This window comes from Rattus norvegicus, chromosome 9 (assembly GCF_021556685.1).
Source record: "Rattus norvegicus strain SHRSP/BbbUtx chromosome 9, alternate assembly SHRSP_T2T, whole genome shotgun sequence".
Taxonomy (NCBI): domain Eukaryota; kingdom Metazoa; phylum Chordata; class Mammalia; order Rodentia; family Muridae; genus Rattus; species Rattus norvegicus.
The window spans coordinates 16,868,781-16,890,515 of NC_141542.1; the positions used below are offsets into that span (position 1 = coordinate 16,868,781).

The 21,735-nt window shown below is 40.7% G+C and overlaps 1 protein-coding gene across 7 annotated transcripts in view; it reads left to right on the plus strand.

Moving 5' to 3' along the window:
- The first annotated feature begins 3,276 nt into the window (after nucleotides 1-3,276).
- Nucleotides 3,277-21,735, plus strand: part of St6gal2 (ST6 beta-galactoside alpha-2,6-sialyltransferase 2) — a 98,114-nt gene continuing 79,655 nt past the window's right edge. For 2 of the 7 annotated variants that reach the window (XM_087565074.1, NM_001100888.1), the window contains 2 exon segments: nucleotides 3,722-3,753; nucleotides 7,529-7,675. The gene's annotated coding sequence lies outside the window, so the exon portion shown is untranslated. 7 annotated transcript variants of the gene reach the window in all.

Here is a 21,735-nt window from a genome sequence, read left to right on the forward strand (position 1 = left end):
AACCCCAATGCGGTTCTTCACAGAAATTGAAGATATAATCTTAAACTCAAATGAAATACAAAAGACCCTGAGTAGGCAAACAATCCCAAACACACTGGTGAAAGTATTACCATCCCAAATTCAAAGTTACCATAATGAAAGCAGCATTGTAGAGGCAAAAAACTGACACCTTGATCAAGGAATACAATTAAGGACCTACATATAAGCCTAGACTCACACAACAACCTGGTTTTAAACAAAGAGTCTGTCAATTCACACTAGAAAAAAGGAAGCATCTTCAACAAATGGGACCCATCAAACAAGATGGCTACAGGGAGAAGAAGGAAACAAGATCCTTATTCTTTACCCTCACAGATTTCCACACCTCAGGGATCAATGACCTCAATATCAGAGCAGATATTCTGAATCTAATAGAAGAGAAAGTAGAAAAACTACGTGAAATTATTGGCACAAGAAAGGACTCTCTGAACAGGACCTGAATGAAACTAAAACGCTCTGATCAGCAAAGAATTCCATTTCCCCAGAGAAGCAGGACCCTAAAGAATGTTTACTAACTATGCAATTTATAAGCACTGTCTACAATACACAAAGAACTAAAAAGATTAAATATCAACAAAGCAAACAACCCAATTAAAATTTGGACATGGAACTAAACAGAGTTCGCAGAAGATGGAAAACAAAGGGTAGAAAACAGTTTTTTTTTAAGTGTTCAACATCCCTATCTATCAGAGAACTGCAAGTTAGAAATGCTTTTAAATTTCATTTTATTTCATTTAGAATGGCTAAGGTAAAAAAAATTGATAACAGATGCTGGTGTGTATATGGAAAAAATGGAAACAGTAGTCAGTAGTGGTGGGAGTACAACTCAGTACAACCGCTAAGGAGATCAGTGTGTAGCTTCATCAAGAAAGTAGCACTCTGCCACATGATCTTGTTACACCACTCTTGGGCACACATTCTAAAGACTGACTATGCTGCTAAGAAGGGAGTTCACTGCTGCTCTATTCACAACAGCCAGGAAATACGAACAGCTTAACTATCCATCAATTGATGAATGGATAATTAGAATATGGTACATTTATACAATAGAATATTATTCAGCTGTTAAGAAAATGAAGTTAAGAAATCACAGGAAAATGGATGGAGCTCACAAAATCTTCTCAGAAGACAAATGTTGCCTGCTTTCCCTCACGTGTGGATGTTAGCTTTAACTCTTTAGATATATGTGCTTTATTTGAATTATCTACAGTATTTGAATTATCCACAGAAGTCAGAGAATTTGTAAAGGGTTCTAAGGCTTGGAGGAAGGTAGTCAACAGAAAGAAGAAAGAACACGTTGATATACATCAGAATAAAGGAACAGGAAGGATTACATGGGGTAGGCATGGGAGGGTAGTTTAGAGGAAGGAACATGGGGAGGGATAATTAACACTATGGGCCTCATTTAATAAAAAACACTTCTTCAATTTAAACATACATGTAGATAAAAGGAGCTTAAGTTGAGTTACACTGTAATGGGGCCACAGTGCTCCTACTACATTTCACCAAATAATAAGTAAAAAGTTTTGTGCCAGGAATGGGTTTCCTTTTTAGGAGTTCTTGGACAGGGGGTTCCCTCAACTCCCCTTGGTTCTACTCCAGAACTTGATGCCAAGACCCTATGGACAAAGGCACCATACACAAAAGTCGCTGAATGTGCACAAATCCAGCTGATATTGAGTGATGCTTTGAGAACACATCAGCAGCATGGCTATGGGTTATTACAAGGATGATGGAGAAAGCCTAACCCTAACCCTAACCCTAAACAGAAGTGCAAGATAATATGAGCACATACAGAAAAATGGATTTGTAAATGCTTCCTGGATTTTTAAAAACGTTCGCTTGAAATTGAAAGGAATATTATAGAGTCAGCAGAGCTCTTCAGTTTTCAGGAAAAACTCTGTCTACTCTTGTTTAGGCTTCCTCCGAGCAGACCAGCTAGAGCATGTGAAAATATCTCATTTACTATTATCTTCTGACAGAAACCAGCAGGACATACAGCTTTCCACATCTAAATTGCCTTTATGATTTGCTTGGGAAGCAACAGATTGCCAGGTTGGCTCCATTTATTTCCTTCCTAGACCATAAATAGTAAATTAAGTTCACTTAAATTTCTATGACAGCAATTTATTTTAAGCTGGGTAAGTTTTTTATAGGAACAAAGTCCATTGTTATGTTGTAACATTTAGTGTTTTTTTCTTTTTCTTTAAGGTAGTTATGAAGGCACTTTGAAGCATTTTTGTTAAAACAGCAAGATGGGGGTTAAAAAAAAACATTCACAGTCTATGAGAAATGTTAGAAATTGAGAATTTTTACTTTCCAGTGAAATAGTGTAATAATGCTACTATGGTTTCTAGTACATGAATGGATTTGTTGTCAAATATAAGGACTGGAGAGTGTATAATGCACTTTTAGCACATTGTGCAGCATACTTGTTGGTATTTGCAAATGTACCCATTAGACAGGAGATGAAGCCTAGGGCCACAGTTTACATCACCTCAGTGACTGGCAGAGTCTGTTGTTTGAACTGTGGGGAGGGGCAGAGCACAGAATTAGCCATATCATATATATTTCACATATGTAAGAAGCAGTAATTAATGAGTGACAGATACCCTTTCAGGCAGTTCTTAGAAATTCCAAGTGTCAGAAATAGTTTAATAGAACTGGGGAAACCTGAGAAAGCATCTCTCAGGTAGACTTGATCACACAAGCGAATTTTCCTCTGTGGGTTTTAGTTTAATTCCTGATTGTTAAATGTCTGTAAACTTCTGGATTGAGTTTTGCTCATCTATCATGGTGCTCTTGTCCTTTTCTAACTCTGGGAGAAAGCTTGAAGGTAACACTGGCATCCAAGGGTCCAAGGGGGCAAAGTTCAGAGAAGCATGTTTACCCACAACCAGGGACAGCTGCGGATGCCTTTGAAAAATAGGAGGGTTGTGACAAATGGGCATAGCACACTTGAACACGCACACGCACACACACACACACACACACACACACACACACACACACACACTCAAAATGCGGCTCCTGCAGCACAGCACTTGGTCACCCCTACGCCCAGCGGGTAGTCCCGGGAGTCTCAGAAGGGAGAATTTGATCACCCTTCCTAGGGTTGGATGGACCTATGGAGGTTGGCAAGTGGGGAGCTCCAAAAGCCGCACGTCCCAGAGTGCGTCCCTGCACAGTCGAGCGCTTCTCAGTAGCAGCAGCCAGAGTGAGGATGTAGGCGGCTTGAGTCCGCCAGAGTCTGAACAAAGGGAGCCGTGGCCCAGAGGATGCTGAGCTCCTCACGCTCCACCCAGCTGCCTGGCGCGCAGGTAGCTCTGCTTTTGCTCTGCAGAGGGCTGTGTGTTCGAGGCCAGCACACAAAGACTCACTTCCTCCGGTCCAGCTTCCCAGACCGCCTTGTCCCACTGGCGGCCGGTAGCATTCCAGAGGCCACCACTGGGACCCTCGTGTGCTTGTATGCCAGGTATTTGGGAGCAGAGGCAGTTCAGGGAGCCCTTGGAGCCGCTCAGCTGGTGAAGGCGGCGGCTGGGATTAGCTCGCCTTTTTAGGCAGCCGCGCCGCCCCACGCAGCAGAGTCTGCAATCGCTCTACGAGAGGCAGGCTCTGCGTCGCTAAAGCGTCCCCGCCTGCGCTGCCGCGGTGCAAGCTACGGGCCGGGGCGCGCTAGGGAGGCCGATCAACTCTCCAGTGCCTAGCGGCTAGGTAAGCTCGGGTGGAAGATTGATACCGGGAGGGCGGGGGTTTGTAAAGGGCTCTGGGCGGACAGCCTCCGATCGCCTGTCCTCGAGGCCACCCGCAGCTGTGCCACCGCGGATTGGAACAATGAGCCACGCACTGCTAAAAGGCCAAGCTGCAGCCCGCGGTGACACGGTCATGCCTTGTTGGAGAGGAGACCAAGCCAGCACGGGGTCGCCTGAGCCCCTAGCGAGGCCGAGCTTCCCAAGGCATCCGAGTGAGAGTAGGAGCTCTTGGTGAGCACGCACGCCCGCCCGCCCGCCAGCTCGCCCTCCCGCTCACCCTCCCTCCTGCTTGGCTGCCGGGTGAATAAAATGTGACCCTCATGAATCCTACTTGGGCACCGAGCATGGCTTTGGGGCACAGGTGTCGGAACAGGCTGAATGAGTAGTAGCACGCGGGTGTGCGAGGTCTGCGACCCGCTTTATCCTGCAGGAATCTCCTTGGCTAGTTGCACAGAGTTAGATGAGCTCAGCTAACAGAAGCCAGCGCTGTGTGGGGAGAAACAAGACATTTCAAAGAGGGTGAGCCAAAGGAGAGCTTGCACTTGGACAAGTGGATATAGTTAACTCTGGGGATGAGGGACTTTGCTTTTGATTTGACCTGATTGCCTGTGAAAGGAATTGGGGTTTTTTTTTTAAATCAAATTCCCAGACCCATCTTCATGCAAATTAGCGCTTACAGCTTAGAGAGCATCCTGATTTCTCTCTCTCTCTCTCTCTCTCTCTCTCTCTCTCTCTCTCTCTCTCTCTCTCTCTCTCTTTCTTCTCTTTGTTCCTATAATGTTCAGGTGCAGAGGGCTTTTCGGGAGTCTCCTAAAATCAGTGTTTATTTTTATGAACTAGTCTGGCGAAAACTCTGTTTGGGTTGTTTTACTTCCCAGCGTTGAGAGTGGTTATGTGATGAATTCTTTTTAATTTGGAATATGGCATCTATCTCCTTTGGACTTGATGTCAATGTGTTGTGGGGCCAGTGGAGTTAAACTCTTGGTTCAATGCAAATTAGGCTTTCCAAAGAGAGATGAATAGTGTGTTTGGAGAAGCTGTGCTTTCCAGGAATTTAAATGAGACTTTTGTGATTGTCTTCTAGCTTCTACTTATGTGTTTCCTGGGACATAACTTATAAGGTAGAGTTATAGAATTCCAAAAGCTCTGTGGGATGGGGAGTTTTGTGTACCTGGATTTTGGTCAACTTTGGGGGACAGTGGGAGGTCCTGCTGAAAATTTGAAGATAATTAAGTCATTTGGGGTGGAAATCATTGTCTCTTGGACTACTGAAAAGTCTGCTATGTAGGAGCATACTGTAGTCCTCCTGTCCACTGCCTTTTTTGGGTCAGAGACACCTCAGCTCACTTAAACACTTTGCTTTTTGCATATTAAAACAAAACAAAACAAGAGCTAACAGGAATGACCTTTTCAATCTTCATTTTTCATGAGTGTTTGGGTGGCAAATTTGGGCTAACTCTTCTTTTCGAAGGAGAAGCAATAACGTGTGATCCTTAGCTGCTTTTTCCATCACTATTTTTTTCTGAAACTGACAACCATTTTTTTCTCATTTTGGTCTAATGTGTTAAAATAACTGGCAGCAATGGTGGCTGAGCATGGTAACAGAAGAAAAGACAACATTAAAAGATAGGTTCTTAATTTCACAAATCATGAGGATGCTCAGACAAGCAAAGAAACTGTCTGCTTCTCGCTCATGACTGATAGGAATTGGGGCATGCTCCATCCCTTTGTGCTTAGTGAAGATGATGCTTCCTGAGTTGTGAGCTGAGTCCTTTAGGGAATTTTGATGTAAGTCTCCTCTTTTGATAGAGCTAAGAGCTCCACACTTTATGGTGCTGGTGGTATGCACAATTTAGAAAGTGAAGGTGAGGATGACAGCACACATCTGGAAGAGTAAGGCTGAGCCATGTTAATATCTGGAAATGTGTGAATGATGCAGTACCAGAAAAGGGCAGTCATTTGGGCTTAGTCCTGACAATGAGTACCAAGAAGGAACAGATTTGAATATCTGAGTACAGTCAAGCCAGATCTGATCGAGACTGGTAAGGTTAGTGGAAGTTGCAGAGAAATGTTGTCCATATGTCCTGTTTCTAGGGCTTTTATTTTTATCCTCATCTTCCTCTGAGTTTCGTTCTCTTTATGAGCAGATCTCTTGCTAATATTCTAACTGAACTCTTATCCTCTAGTGTAGAAAGTACCCAATCATTTTTTGTAAGTGCTTGTTCTTGGACTGGTGCAGCTCCTGCTTAGATTAATAAACCACAGGAAAGCTTGAAGACCTGCATTGCATGGGAAGCTTAATTAATCTGCAGGTCTGTTGCCTCATTTCTGATAATCTAAATAAAAATATCTCATGCATGATAATAGAATATAGATTTCTCTTAGAGTATACTGTACTATACTATTCCCACTACATTGTGCTTTTCCTTCTTTGGAATATTCTGGAGTCTGACCTTAAAATTTAATTGCTTTAATTAATTAATGTTCAATTCAACTTGCTCTAATGTCTAAGCAAAATAAGAGTTTTGGTCACTACATGTTAAGTTTTAAACATTTTTAAGCCTTAAAAAACTCATTCTTCACCAAAGATGAGAATCATATATAACTATAAAAAAAACAATTTTATGAGACGAGATGGTAGTTTTGTAATCATTTAAGAAGAAGTGCACATTAACACAAATTTTCAGTGTTTTTAGCACCAACTATTGATGACAGTGCCAAAGACTAAATGGGTTGTGGATAATGACCAGATACTATCAGTAGATTAACATTCCTGCAGTTTAATAATGCACCCCCTCTCTTGAAAACCCTCCACTGTACCACTTTTGAGAAATGTGTTTTGTTTGTAAAGGTTAGCATACCTTCAGCACAAAAACTACATAAAACACTGCGGAGAGATGATTTATTAGGTCTCTCTTCAAATATGATGTATGTTATGATTCCAAAATCTCAGCACCTCTTTTAGCAGATAGTGAACAACTGCATTGTAAAGTATATACCTTGTCGGCATGCAGAGTGCATTAAAATAGGGACTAGGCTGTCTTCAAGCTTTGCAGGGGCGGCTGATCTGGTCCAGCACTGCTGTTTATCCTAACCTGGCCACGTAGCAAAAGCTAGGTCTCAGCAGTGTCAGCCACTCCGGTGTCCTGATGCAGGCTTAGTGGGAAAAAATGGATCTGTGATAGGAAGTGACACCTGGAGGCTTGCTGCCACTCTCGAGCATATTGTCTCTGCACAACTTCTGTAAGCCTGCTCTGCCTCCTGCTGCCACACAAACGGCAGCTTGTGTTTCTCTTTCATAAAGAATTCCAAATTCAAGGTACAGTTTGGGCCAGGAGAGATGGAATCATGTGAAGATTGAGTTTACAGTTTTGCAGTTACCTTTTTTGAAGAACAAAGTGATCAAGAAAGCTGACAGCCAGTGTCCTTGCAGTGACTTATCCCGGAGGAAGTCTCCCTGCACTAGAAGTTCAGTTTCCAGAGCTGTAAAGAGAAAACAACAGAGACCAAATCTACTCCAAATTGACTTCTGTTGCTGGATTCTTAAGATCAATAATTTAATGCTCTGGTGTACTTAAAATCGATTTTTCCGGCAGCCCCGGGAGATAGTAGCAATCCAAAGAATAATAATAGCAATCGATTTGCAGGTACTGTGTACCACACCCTGCTGTCTGCTTTGCATAGCATGAGAACTCTTTTCCACAAGCTGAGGATGTATCATTACCCTGTTTTAACAGTGAGAAGACTGGGCCTCAGAAAAGTGAAATGTCTTGACAGAGCTGGCAGATTTGCCCAAACCTTATGCTTCTAGGCTGTGCTCTGTGCTACGGACGAACACGAATGACCATTGTCAAAATTGTGTCCAGCCAGAGATTGCTGCAACTGTGAGTTATCTCTTCCTTCATCAGGCTTGAGCTGCTGGGTGAGGCAGGTGCACGGGGTGAAGAGGAAGGCAGGAGCCCTCAGAGACCCTGCAAGCAGAAAGACATTTTTGAGTGGAAAGTTTGTAAATAGGTTATGGCATCTTGAGAATTCAGATAAGCAGTGTTAGAATGAAACTCTACCTGATATTAAGGAAGGCATACTGAATGAAATTCTCAGGCAAAGATTGTGTTGAAATTTGAGAAAATTATGCATTTGCTTTGTATTATTAGGTAGTGTAGAGAGGGTGATTCTTTTTTTTTTCCTTTTATTGGACTTTTTTTAAATTTACAACAGAGAGTAGTCTTTTGGGGGCATGTTGTATTTTGGCTAAAGCATCAGTGAGTTCGTGGTGGCAGACCCTACAATGTTGATTATCAGACTGTTTTCAGAACGTTATACTTCACATGCTGAGTTCTGCTCAGTGCTGCTTCTAGTTTGAGCTCAAAAGGAAAATGTTTTATTAAATTTCAAACAATTGGTTTTGCCTGTTTGAATTATACAATTTTTTCAAGTAGAGGTTCTTTTTGTTTCTAGAATGACTTGGCTTTTAATTAAATTCTGGTAACATAAACCTCTTACATAATCCAATTAGTTTATTACTCAGAAATAAATCAAACCAGTAGCTTCCTGGAAAGCCTGCTGGTGAGGATTTTTTGAATTGTTATATATGACTGTGGATGGAAACTTAGATAACATGGAATTTGTTCAGGGTGGCTCACTCAGATGTAAAATGGATCTGTGGTGTATGATTAAATGAATGAACTTAGCTTTGCTATTGAGGAGGGAGCTAATTGTGTGTTTTAAATCTTCTAAAAATTCCTGAAGCTGGGCATGGTAGTAAATACTTGAAATCCCAAACAATCTGAGAAAAGTATCAAAAATCAGTATTTAAATTTGTCCCTTCTCACTGAGAGAACATTCCTTTTATTATATAAATTATCCCTGACAGAATGATATGCTCTAAATTACATATGGTTTACAGAAAGTTAACCAAATGTGTCGGGTTTAGAGAACCTTTAGTTTCTTATCAATAGGACTTGTGTGGAAATGTATGTGTTAACTTATGCATGTGTATATTTATGGGGTGTGGACCTGTGACTATTCTTAATAGCAAGCAGCATCTTCTGTGTGCATTTGCTTCTTTGCATACAGTTTTGGGACTGAGGAGACTGATTCTGGAGAGGAGCATCCAATGGAGTGACCTGATAGACTGAGGACTGGATCACTGGTCCACGTAGGCTATTTTGCCAGGTTCCAGGCTGAGGCACTTATTTCAAATCAACATGAACTTGGTCAAGGAATGTAGGTGATTCATCCTCTCTCCCAGGAACAAAATATTATTTGAGTTGTCCTAAATCTCAGTTTCTTCTAGCTTACTGTAGATAGTATCAGATTAATGAATTTAAACAATAACCCAAAGACTTTTGCTTTTTAAATACTACACTTCCTAATTCTCAAAGGAAATTCTTGAGTACACAAATGTACGAGTAAATGAAAGTGGTTAAGTGTGAAAGTTTTTTTAACTATCTGTAATATGGATGCGATTATATAATTTCCACTTTTGAAAGAGAACCTCTAACTTGACTCACGGTTTAGTTAAGAGTTATTCTGTTCTGCATGTAGAAAATTAGTAGAGAGAAGACTTGAATTCATTAAATAATTTGTGTAGTTTACTAAGGTTTTCCCTCTCCATCTGTGAATCTTACACAAACAATTTGACCAACAGCTGTCTGTTTGGAAATAATCTCACAAAATTGTGTTTATCCTGGCCATATGTGGACTTTTTCTTGACACTATTTATAAACAACTCACCAGAACACATGTATCATCTAGAGAAGATTGAATTAAGAGGATGTATGTATTTTTTGTGAATATGCTGTCATTTGACATGAGGGATTTGAGTAGCCAGGTGGTCTAGGAGCAGTGATTCTCAACCTTTCCAATGCTGTGACACTTTAGTACAGCTCCCATGTTGTGGTCATCCCCAGCCACGTAAGTATTTTTGCTTCTACTTCATAACAATATTTTGCTACTATTATGGATTGTAATGTAAATAAATATCTGGATTTCCTCATAGTGTAAGGTAACCCCTGTGACAGAATCATTTGAATCCAAAGCAGTCCTGAACCATAGGCTAAGAAACACTGTCTTAAAGCAAATCTCGTGGTTCATACACCACAATATCAGTCTGGATATCATTAAATAAAGTATTTTATTTATCATTTGAGGTGAGGGAGTTTCAAAAACTGGTTTAACCATGTAGAAAACAGATATCTCTATGTATCCTTTACATAACATCATTTCGCAGAAGGGAAATCCCAGAGTTTTCTTATATACTTCAATCTACTCTCTGAGTCACAAAGTTGAAGTATATTGTACTATATTATAAGCTTATCCTAACAATACACCATCTATTAGAAGAGAAGATTTAGTACATATTACATATTATTTTCCTTATGGAACAGTTAAAGGAATCCTGCACCAAGCTATCTGTGTTGTTTCTAGGGTGTGCTTAACTTAGTTTTCTTGCAGAACTGGCTAAGCTTAATCAGGTGTGTGCTGTACCTATTATATTGGCAAGCATAACTTACCTTACCCTAAATTTCTCTGTATAGACTTCATCATCTGGACTGAATCTACATTGTACTTAGCATGACAGATATTGAATATGGCAGGTGAGTGAATGATATTGAAAGCTATAAAATGAACATGGGACTCACACTATGAGCCCAAAACCTGGCTGTCCAGTGTAGCAGCAGCACAGAGCCAGCACCTCTTGTGTTGATGCCCATCATTACTTAAGAAAATTCACGCACATCTTTTGTTATTTGCTTTCGTTTTCCTAGTATTACAAGTGCACAAGGACTGGCAATTTCAATATGGTATTAAAACACACCTCTTGTTGTAGGAGACCTTACAACAATGAAGGATCAATGAAGACGTTAGTAGGTACATAGTGCTCATATCCTTTCTAAAATACAGCATAATATTAGCAAAACAATCTACATACATTAACCAGGTAGCCTTCACATTGTTTGTGAATGGCAAGCACCTAATAAGATACTTGTAATGCATATTTCGGGAAATAATGTTAGGAAAACAATCTGTTTGGGTTTGATATAGACGCAACATTTTGTGTAGGAAGGGCATGGATATTTTTTATCCATTATTGACTGCGTCTGTAGCTCTAGGACCCTTGATTGTACCTCTATGATCAAGTTCTTATTGAACTGTCTAGTCTTTCTCAGAGTTGTTATTTAGTGACTGATCATGAATGGTATATGCTTGTAGAAAACATGGAGAAACAGACTTTATTGTCCCTGTTTAGTTTCTAATAGGACAGATGCATGTTTCCTTCCAACCTACATCAGGTTTAATCAACATGATCAACAGTTTATCATATTTTCTTATAGAATTAAGGCAAAGTTAAATAGGAATAGAAGTATTGGCTATGCATTAAAAAGTTGAAAACTTCTGTAGTAGTTCATTGTGAAAATTTCATAGTGAGTGTTACCAACTCTAGAATTGTTGTTTTTAATCATAATAACTTAGTTTTGTCACTAAGTAAACACCATAGGCTTTTTCTTTTTGTTGTCTACAACCAGATGTAAATTTTAAAGTATTTTAAAACTACCATGTTATACTTTAATTATGAAGACAAAGTGCAGAACAAAAATAACCAGTGAAATTTGTATTTCCAACCGAATTTGTCTCATAGGAATTGTTAATTTGACATAATTTAATATTGGCAAATGGACATTAATACACAAATAGTTGTAGGAGGTATTTTGCAGAGTCTAGCTAGAGTCTCCTAGGAAATATGGCAGAGAAGGTAGAAGCTAGCATGGTGTGGATTCAAGTCAGACTGATTCTTTACCACTTGTCTCCTTAGAGAAGTTTTCTCTTATATTGTGGAAATTAGTAGGGTTTCTAAAAACCAATTCAGACTGTTCATGACATTAGCTTACTAGCTTGTGCTAGAGTATGAGGAACAATTTTGAGCGACCTGTCTTTTTTACTGAAAGTGAGAGTGCAAAGGCATTTTTTCCTCAAAGGTAGAAAGATGTCTTAAAATTTAATAGAGTAAGAAAACAAGAAAAGAGGTGCAGGGCTGGAGAGATGGCTCAGTAGTTAAGAGTTCTTGCAGATGACCTGAGTTTGGTTAGGAGCATTTACATAATAAGGCTCGAAACTTCCTGTAACTCCAACCCCAGAGGATCTCATGAAGTCTTCTGGCCCCCTTAGCACTTGCACATATGTAATGCACATGTATACACTCAGGTACACACACACACACACACACACACACACACACACACACACACAGAGGAAAATAGAAAATCATGAAAAAATAAAAAGGAAATGTAATTTAGGTAATAAGGATAATGGTGGATTGCTTAATGAAGGTTAGCTGTAGTCAGATAAAGTTGTATGAATCTGGGATTCCTCTAAAGCCAAAACAGGCTTACATTCCACTATAGCTGCAGATGTCCCTTGTAGAACTTTACTGCAGGCAGAAAAGCCTATATGCAGGAAGGATTTATGTCTGCCTCCTGAAGAGGAATCTGTGTCTGCTACCTGCTCTATGCAAATCTAGCTTCTCCACAGCATGCCCTGGGGCAAGAGCTATTTAAGGGTTTGAAAACAAGTAATTATATGCCCCCCCCACACTTGTAGATCACTTTTCTTCTTCTAGGCACTGACGTTTATGGTTTCTGGAGGGATATTATTTCTTGGACTTCAGTCTCAGGTTCTCATATACTTTTAGAAAAATAGTGTGGAGAAATTGCTCCAATTTATGCCATTTATTTTTATTTCTACATGCTAATGGGGCACAGTGGTGAATGCTGATACATGTATACATGTAATGTTTTCCTCTTTTTTTGGTTTTGTATTCTTTCCCTGTCCCCTTTACATCTATCTATATAGTCTGTTTGACATAGTCCTCTTATAATGTCCACCTTAGATGTCCCAGCCATTCTCAGTAGCATACAAGGCTAAGCCTCTGATATAGAGCATCAGTGGGATGTGTTTCAGTGTTGGACCAGGCCATGGTCTCCACTTCCTTGCTATTCTAGCCCATTCTTCTTTCAGGCTATCTTGTCTCCTTTGTAATTCCAAATAATTCTGGTTATTTCATGCTTCCTCTCCCTAACACCAACCACCAATTCTTACTAATTTTTCCAACAGGTCTTAACACACACACACACACACACACACACACACACAGAGAGAGAGAGAGAGAGAGAGAGAGAGAGAGAGAGAGAGAAACACACACACACAGAGCGAGAGAGATAAACACAGAGAGAGAGATATCCAGACAGAGACAGAGAGAGACAGAGAGACAGAGAGATAGAGAGACATAGATAGAGACAGAGAGATAGAAACACAGATAGAGATATACAGAGAAAGACAAAGACAGTGAGATAGAGAGATGTAGACAGAAACAGAGAGATAGAGAGAGACACAGACAGATATAGAGAAAGACAAAGAGAGACAGACATGGTAGGGGGCTAGCTAATGGTCTTTCTGTTGATGCATTAACCACTACCTTCTTTCAAGGACCTTTACCCCTTTCTCCCTGTCTTGGCTATAAGGATCTGTGTTCTAGCTACACAGCTCATGATACTCAAGTCAGTAGGTGCTTCAAAAAGGATTTTAGTATACTGAAATGAGGGCTGTCCATTCCTTAAATGTGAGCTTTAAAAATGGAAGAGAGTGGGCAAGATATAGGCCCCTTATTTCTAGTCAAATCTCCATGGAGACAGCTCCCCACTTAGAACCAGAGTAAAGACAATGGGCTTAAGACAAGGTAGATCCTTTGGAATGTATATTAATTTGTGCTTAAGAGTTTCTATTAATCATTTTGAAGAAACACCTTTATTAGCAGTATTGTGAAAACATTAAACCACTCAACTTTAAAAATTTTGGGGCAATGTAAACCTCAAAGAGGACCCTGAAATGCACGTTTATTTCCATAACTGTTACAGATAAGATTGGATGACTTTGTTTCATTCTTCAGCAACTCATTCAGAACTAAAGGATATGAGAAACTGGTAAATAATTAGAGCATAAATTGGGTAAAGTCGGTCCATGGAGGACTTATAAAGGCACATCTTCTTGTATTCATGAATACTGTATTAAAACCTAACAATTAGAACTGCACACAGTATCAGCACTTGACAAAGATAATAAGGCAACATTAGTGTGAATGAGTTCAGCAGTGCTTTGCTATTCGATTGCATATTTAATTCTCCCTGGCCCTATTAGAATATGGGAAATTACCTTAAAGGCCCTGAAAAATTCTAGAGAGAGGGCCTTGACCCTCAGTTCAGTCTAAGCCCAGATCAGAAATATGACACCTTTAGTCTTCAGCCTGAGGATATGCTGTGATGTCCCCTGAACCACATCCCCTGCACACCGTGTGTTCAATGCACAGTTCTGACCTTATTCTGCCAGTGCTCCCTGTGAGAGTCAGATACATTGATGAGAGACTGAGTCAAGGGTCAGTGTGCATTAGAAGGGGTCAGTCTTCACCACCACAGCGTGTCAGAGTGTGTCAGGAGCTCTCTGTCCAATTATCTTCCTGGACTCCTACATCTCTGAGTCCTAAGCAGTCTGCATTTCCCTCCTTAGTATCTGTGTAGTTCAAAAGGTCAAGTTTCAACTGAGAGACTGCCTGAGACTTTCGAGTTCATTAAAAGGGATATGTTGGTCACTCTCAGTCTACAGTGTTGAAAATTGGAGACACTGAATGACCGTGAGTGGGAAATGATACATTTACTAAATCACACAGGTGGGATTAGAAACAAAGAAAAATGTATAGAGCTTTTCTATAAACTCTTTCACTATTTATGATGGACTAGATAGGTTTACTAGGAATGAAGAGGAGAACTGAGGTGGACTCATCCAACTGTGGAAATCATTTCAGTGGCATTCATAGTCACATGAAGTGCTAATGGCATTGTGTGATTTAGCTATTAACTGTTATCCTGCAGGATGTCACAGTATGGCAGTGCTGTTGTTGTCTGATGGCCCTACCAGCACCTGGGCTGTACCCTATGTACCCTATGTTCACATCATAAAACAATCTCAACTGGCTTTGAATTAACACAGAAAAAAAACCCCGATGTTTTAAAGTTAAGAAAAGCAGTTCTTCTATGAGGAGTTTGGGTGGGTCCCAGAGCATCTTTGTGTTGCTGTTATTCACAATAATGTGTGAAATGTGAAACTCTGGAAAAATTATTTCCTGTTTCGTAATAATCTTAGATCTCTGTGTATCCCAAACACTTTTCTTTTTCCTTCTGAGTCATGCTATGCCAGCTTAATAGAGCTTGCATGGCCAGCTGGTTTCTGTGTACTTTTAATTATGTTGTTGTCGTTAACAAGGATTTGATAAGAAGATGTGGTTAGAAAAGTCTGATACTTTTGTTCTGCAATATTGGTGCCAGCTAATAAAGCCTCATCCTACACTAAAGCCAACTCATCAACCAGAGAACAGTATAGGAAAGCAATGAGCATAGACACTGACAGAGCCTTTGAAACGATGCCAGGCATGGGGGAAAGAGGATGACTTGCCTTGACAGCTCCCGACTGACAGGTTGGTGGGTGCTTTGCCCATCTATTTGCTGGATTTTCTTTTTCTTCTTTTCAACTGTATTGCAGTCCTGGGGGCAGTGAAACCATTAATTTCACATACTATAAAAGTGGCCTTTGTTTGGGGGAAATAAAAGTCTTTTCTTTGAAAGCTTAGAATGATGTGTATTGTGGAGTTAGTTTCCTGTCTGTCTGTCTGTCTGTCTGTCTGTCTGTCTCTGTCTCTCTGTCTCTCTGTCTCTGTCTCTGTCTCTGTCTCTGTCTCTCTCTCTCTCTCTCTCTCTCTCTCTCTCTGTGTGTGTGTGTGTGTGTGTGTGTGTGTGTGTGTGTGTGTGTGTTATCCTACCACTATCTCCTCCCACTTTTACCCAGAGGAATATCTATATAGAAGAGTTCTGGGCAAAGTGCAAGGACTCCTAGGTGACAGTTGTGTAGACCTGGCCTGGCATCTTTTGCCAGTGTTCTGTAGAGGAACCAGAAGTAAGCTGTGTCCTTCAGCCACCTCAGGAGCAGTGCCAAAATGTTACCATTCTTCACAAATAGAGGATTGCGTGTACTGGCCCTGAGGTTAGGGATCTCTGGTGTTCTGTTCCATGCTTCTTCCAACCTGTGATGGAGGATATCATAAGCCCCAAATCTACTGACAGATTAAATCTTAGTTGGGCCCTGCTGGGTCAAGTACAGAGCTTAGCTGTAGAGTTGATGAGAAAGCTCTAAAAGCAAGCAAATGCCCTGTTTTTCCCAGGCTCTTTGATGTTCAGGAAAGACTTAACTGGTAGCTTTGAGGACCATATGCCTATTGCCTAGAGGCTAGATAATGGGAGGGGGGTTTAGAAACATTTTAAATCATCAGTAGGTTTTTCTTAGTATCAAGAATGTACTGGAAATCATGGAGCTCCTCTTCTCCCACCTCAGTTTGGAAGCTTTCTAGGGCAGGAAGCTTACACACAATTTAAGAAGCCAAGGGAGTGATATTTCCTCCTGGGAGGAAATGGTGAGACAAAGTGTAGTTTCTGCCTATTGTGAAAAAGTTGTCACTTTGGCATCAACTTGGTTTTCTCAGTGTACCTCAATGATAAGCCCTGCACATAGAAGCTACCTGGTCCAGCTGTTACCCTTCGTGGTGGGTTACAGATTTGAAAGGTACCGTTGCCTTCCATATGTGGAATTCTAGGGCTCTTCAGCTTCTTCCTGTCCTCCCTGTTCGTATTTCATGGATGTTACCACCTCCTAAATCCCTGCAATATATCTCCATTCAAAGCCCTTCAATCATGAGAACTTGTTTAACTAGCTCTTTTTATTAGTACCTATTCAGTGTTCTTCACAGATATGTGTCATGTGCTGATTGGAATTTTGGTTTGTTTGTTTGCTTAATTGCTTGTTTGTTTTTCCCCAACTAGGCACAAGCTGAGCTAATGTGGTTAGTGGGGGTAACCTCAATTGAGGATACGTTTTGATCCAATTTGTTCTGTAAGTAAGTCTATGGGACAATCTTTTTGATTAATGATTGATATGGAAAAGCTTGACCTATTTGGAGATGTGCTACCCTTGGGCAGGTGACTCTGGTGTGTGTAAAAAAGCAAACTGAACAATCCAGGAGGAACCAGCCAGTAAGCAGCATTCCTCTGTTGGCTCTGCTTCAGTTTAGAACCCTGCCTTTGGCTTTCTACTTTGAGTTCCTGCCTGACTTCCCTTCAAGACAGTCTATAAAATGTAACCTGAAACCAACCCCTTCCTCCCCAATTTGCTTTGGTTATCATGCTTTATCACAGAAAATGTCATAGTCACAGTGGGTTCCTTAACACCTACACTCTTTTACATGTATTATTGTTTTGCCACATCTATGCCTGGTGCCTGTGAAGGTCAGAAGAGGCCATTAGATCTCTTGGGACTCATGTTACAGATAGTTCTCAGCTTCCATTTGGATGCTTGAAACCAAGCTTGGGTTCTGTGTAAGAGCAGCCAGTGTTCTTACATGCTGACCCATCTCTCTCTAGCCCCTACGTTCTTTAAACTTACTACCAGTAAGTAGAAAGCACAACAGAAGGTAATGCCCTCCATTACTTTGTTTTTCTTCTTGAAATATCATCCACCAATTCATACTTTTCAGCCATAAGTAATGCATTTGGGAGCAAGAAGGTTGGAAATTTCTCTCCTAAGAGCAGAGATAAGTTGTGTCTTCAGCCAACTCTTTGTGGATGGGAGGATGGCGTTTCCTTATATTAGGTTTCTTCCCACAAGTTTAAAGTCACCCTTCTCCCTCCCCTGGAAATTTTTGCTGCTCTACTGTTTTTCTCCAATCCACCACAGGAGTACTTCAGGCATGGCAGTACTAACCTCCTGGAAAGTCAGCAACTAGGGGTACTATTGCTTTGGGACCTGCACATAGATATTTAGTTTCTTATGACCAGTTTTAAACAAAAAACCTATGAAGTTTTATTTTCAGTGTAGCTGAGGTCAGAATGAAACATTTCATCAGAAACCTTTGTCTCTGAGTTCTCCCACCTGTGAAAGTGCTTTGAAAGCTCTAGAGAGAAGCCATGAAAGTGGTCCAGGCTCTACTTAGCAGGTTTGGGTTCAAGTCCTAGGGCACTGCCTTGAAGAAATTTGTGAATCCCCCTCCCCTAATGTGGTATATTGTTGTTGCTTCTCTTCATCATTTTTCTCCTATTTTTCCTCTTCTTTCTTCTTTTAAAGTAAATGAAAACAAAGCCAACAAAGCAAAATAGAATAAGTACCTCTGTAACATAAGACTTTTGTGACATGCAGTATTTGGAGGGGTTAGCCATAATACCTACACAGGATTCAAGATCAGCATCCTTGATCCCATTTGGAATACAGCAAAATAGTCCATATAGCTTCAGCAGGCTTGGTTACGCCACATGTAATTTTTGTTCCCCATTAATTCTTTGGATAATGCCTTGTTTTGTGAAGGTACTTGCGGTTGATGTAACTTAAAAGCCAGATGGTGGTTTTGAGGGGGAAATAGAAGGAAAGATTTGTGGTGGAAATCCTCAATTTTGCTTCTCCTTTGGAACTGCAGTGCACAGATTTAATCCCTTACCTCCAGTGCACATCTGGTCCTCAGTGCAAACAACCCTTTGAAACTTAATGCCTCTTAGCAGCCAAGGGCACTTTCCTAGCTCCTCTTTCCTGTTTGTACAGTGCTCTAAAAGATCAAACCTGCCAGGATGTACAGCTTCTGGGCAGAGAGGTCATTCAATACAAGATGAGCCAGAGAAAGGCTTTGAGGTTATGTGAAACTTGCCATGTAAATGAAAACCTTTTGTTTTCATTGAAGTTATCAGAGGTGACTTTACCATACTTCTGTCTGAAGTTGCAGGTTAGGCTGATGTCCCCTGTTTGGCAGTTAGGTGTGTCTAGCATGCAATGAGTGGATGACAAGAGCTCAGATGAAAGATACACAGAAAATCAGGGCAGGTCAAGGGGATGGGTTGTTTGTTTTGAGGAGTCCAGATTCATCTCCAAGTTTGGAACAGTAGTGGGCAATCAATCTGCTTGAGAAACCATGCTGCCATGTGCAAGAGATGTATGTGGGATGCTGGTCAAAATTAGTTCTTTTTAAATTTTAGGTTTATTCTAAAAGCAGGAAAAAAAGGTCCTGAAAGCAAGGTACCACTCTATGGTTTACTCTTTAGTGCAAGTAGTTGACTGAGAAAAACAAGGAAGAAAGGACAGGAGGGTCCTGGTTCCTTTACAGTGTATCTGTTTCCTTTTGCTGTGGAAGCAACACATGGTTCTAGCAGATAGCATGGCCTCTTTGGCAGTTGGATCCCCTCTTGCCATAAGGTAGCCTGTTTACCTTGTATTCTTCTTCATGCTTGCAGAGTCTGTGTATGTGGCTGGCCAAGTCCTGTGCCACCAGGATGTTGATAAGTGAATAGGGGCAACATTTGTGTGGGTGCACAATTCTCATATTTCTAGGATCTACTCTGCTCAGATGCCTTATTTCTTTCTCTTCCAATTCACATTATTTGCAGAATAAAATATTCAGACAGTAGCAGGAAGCATTAGCTAGTAGGAGCCTGCTAAGCCTATGGTTCCAGGTGACTACACAAATGACAAATCAAGTCTATCAGCCCTACTGACATCTCATATAATCTTAGACAATGTTATTTCTTCTTCATGTATCTTATATGTGCTATCTACAGCAATATGCATCTATAGATTTCTTTCTATGTTCTGCTCAGTGACATCACATTGTTAGTTTGAAATAGTAAGCAAACTAACAAATGCTAACAGCCAGGCGTTGTTCTCTGCCTCTGTCTCTGTAAGAGTCTAATAACACCCTGCATGGGCGGGGGGAGGGGGGAAAGCATCAGCAAGCAGCAGAATTGGAATATAAATTACATTTGGACAATTTGTTACAAGTTGTAGCTACTGTGGCCATTACAGAAACCATTAGAGAACATGAAAAGAAAAAGTAAATGGAATGGTCATTCCCTGAACATTGGCAAAACTTTAATTGCCTTTTGTCTGAAGTCTGATTAAAAATCCTCTTCTAGATGTGCTAAACTGTTTGAGAGACTACATTGCTCTTGCAGTTGGAGAAGCTGCTCTATGGCTTAATAATCTTCTCAATTTGATAAACTTAATAAATGAAAATGTCCACACAAAACAAAGTCCTAGGTTAGAAGTAGGTTTGAATCCAGATATTCTTGACTCAAATGTCATTATCTTTGCTTTAGGCAATGAGAATATGAACATATTTAGTGTTGTGGTTGTGTGATATAGGAGATGGAACTCAGGGCCACACATGTACTAGGCACATGTTTTATCTTTATTCTACAGTTTTATCACAGGAGGTAGTTGCTCGTGAAGTGCTGTGAGTGTAGGAAGGGATCTAGGAAGGCCAGGGAAGGTCTTAGGAAAACAGCACATGCAAAAGCAGTAAGTATGTGCCTGGAATCCTGTGTGGTCTCTTGGGTTGAAGGGAGATACTGGTTTTGGTAGGGATACTGGAAGTTCACAGATTGTGGTCAGACTGGCATCTGTGGGTACTTTGTTAATTTCAGTCATTGTATGGAAGTTTTTCTGTTCAGCATACTGTGGGAAACTTTCCAGTGTGCTAAACCAACTGAAGCACACCTGAAGTGCATCTTCCTCCAATTTCTCTCACGTCTCTGCTCAAGTATGAGGATTTCCTAAGGAGACTCCTGGACCATGGTCCTAATCTGGTGAGTCTTGAGTAGAGCATGGGATAGTGCATTTTAAACAGCTCTGCTTAAAGATTCCGAGGCAGCATCAGGAACCACACACTGGGAAGGCGCTGTTTTACAGCTTCTTGGATGTCCATGTGAAAAGAAATGACAGGCACTCAATGGCAATCATCTTCTCTGCTCCTTTTCACTTTACACCCAGTCTTAATGGAGCTCTACAGTTGCTGTGAAAAGCTATGAGCCATCAATTATTCTTCTTTCTTATTCATCTTATTTATTTATTTATTTATTTGCCCAGCAAAAGGTTGACATGCAAATTCGTGAAGTATATATGTATTTTATATTTTATTTTGTTATCTTTTTAAAAATGAGTGAATGGATGAATCAATGAATAAATGAAAACCTAGCCCCTAAGGTAAAGGGTAACAACTGAACTGGTACTTCTACCTGCTGGGAAAGGAGAAGTCAGTTTTCTCTAATAGAATGACACTGGATGTGTCAACCACTCCAGAAAAGGCCTCATGGAAACTTACCTTCTGATAGATCAGGTTAATCCAGCAGCACCAGTTTTTCCCATTAGCCCACACTAGACCCAGACTTCTAGCTATTTTGCTAATATGCTTCTCTTGGGTGCAGACAGCCTGGGAGTGGCTATTGTCAAACTGTTGTAAGGATGTTACCACCTGGTGGTCTTCAGGAACAGCCTCAGAAACATGCTGCTTTCAAGTCTGGTGGGGGCACCCCCTGTGCTTGCCAAATAACTGTGAGGTTTTTTTTGTTGGAATAATTCCTCTCTGCTCACAATGAGTAGCCACATTTTTGAGATTTCTTGGTTTCAATTCATAGGGCAATAGTTCATAAGCTGCAGTTACTTTGTAACCTTTCCACCCCCAGAGAGCTGCATTATATGACAGTGAACACTTTGAAGTTAGAGCACCTAGGGGCAGTCATAGCCATCTCAGTTAGAGTAAGTACACACTAAGGTTTTTGCACAGCCCTGAACATAACTAGTGGTACTTTTCGAAGAGTGTATCTCTATCATTAAGTGACATATGACTGTGTCCTGGAACACCACTGATGGTCTCATCTACCCATTGGATCATGGGTCCATATACACAGAAGCCTTGAGTACTTCTGTCATTTTGTCCATTGCTTGCTGCCAGAACAAAACTGAGGATAAGAGAATGAACATGATTTCAGATCCCTGTGCTTTCTTTTTATCTGTATCCAGCTAGCTGAGTTAC